This window comes from Thalia democratica, chromosome 3, assembly GCF_965202585.1.
Source record: "Thalia democratica chromosome 3, ktThaDemo2.hap1.1, whole genome shotgun sequence".
Taxonomy (NCBI): Eukaryota; Metazoa; Chordata; class Thaliacea; order Salpida; family Salpidae; genus Thalia; species Thalia democratica.
Window position 1 is genome coordinate 26,614,993 of NC_139167.1, and position 1,289 is coordinate 26,616,281.

Genomic DNA, 1,289 nt, shown 5'->3' on the forward strand with positions numbered 1-1,289 from the left:
TACAAGTGTAAAATTGTTTTTACTGTTCAAGGTAAATTATTTAAAAAATAAAAATTATCTTTTTATCACAAAGTACTTATAAAAAAAGCTTCATAAAAAAATTCAGCGTATTAAATTTTAATTTCTTTAAAAAAGTTGTAACTTATAATTCAAGTATTCACACGTTTGTTATTAGTGTTGTATATCTACTTTTAAAAATTAATTTGAAGTGATATATATATATTTTAGTTTATATGTTACTAAACTAAATTTACAGTACATTATTAAACACAAAGTTCAGTTAATTTTCGTTAAGTTTTATTTTCTTTATTATTCAAGAATTATAAAAGTTGCTTCATGTGAAAGCATAATAAACCGCTTGTAGATTGACGGCTGCAAGTTTTTCGGTTGTGACTGACTGATGAGTCCTAATAAGTCTACCGAAACTTAAGGTCTGCTAATCGAATTGGCATGATCAACCCTTTTGTTATTTTTTAAACAGTGATTCTCAAGGTCATTAGTAATCATTCCTACTCGTCTATTTACTTTTGTTTAAGGAATTAAAAGTATTTGTCAATAATATTTATGAAAGTTTGTAAATGTAAGATATGTTGAAATAGTTTAGGTTTAAACGTGCAAGAATTTTCTGATGATTTGCAAAAAACAACTTTACAAGCTGAAGTAAAAACTTTAAATATATATACAAAACAAGCTCAATATTAAACAAGTCTTCGTGGCGCAATCGGTTAGCGCGTTCGACTGTTAATCGAAAGGTTGGTGGTTCGAGCCCACCCGAGGACGGTTTTTATTTTTAAAGATGTTAAGGTTGATAAAATATTAAAATTTAATACTTTTGTAAAAGTTAAAAAAAAACTTTTCTTACAATGCTTCATATACTGCTTAAAAAACCTATTAATACCTAGTAATTTAATATCTAAACTGAATTGATTGTAAGTAAAATAAAAGTACTAATTACTATTTTTATAGGTACTGAATTACTGTTGATAAATTTTAACTCACTATATAGGTAATAAAAGTTTGTGGTAAATAATTGAAAATTTAATTTTTGTACCAAATGTTTTCAGAAAAAAGAAGAAGTTATTTTAAAGTTTATTATTTTTTTATGAATTAATAACTGATATTGAGATTTACTTAATTTAGCAAATAAAATAGAGGTCTTAACCTAAATAGTAATTAGAAGGTAACAAAGTTTTTGCAAAAATACATATATTTATAGTTTACTAATGACATTTAAGTATGAATTTTTGTAAGCAATTAGCTCTTCTAGTTAAAAATATCAAATAAACATT

At 24.3% G+C, this 1,289-nt stretch overlaps 1 non-coding gene across 1 annotated transcript; it reads left to right on the top strand.

The window, feature by feature from the left end:
* Positions 1-706: 706 nt before the first annotated feature.
* On the top strand, positions 707-780 carry Trnan-guu (transfer RNA asparagine (anticodon GUU)). The gene has a single exon. It is a non-coding gene; the product is annotated as a tRNA-Asn (tRNA).
* Positions 781-1,289: the final 509 nt, after the last annotated feature.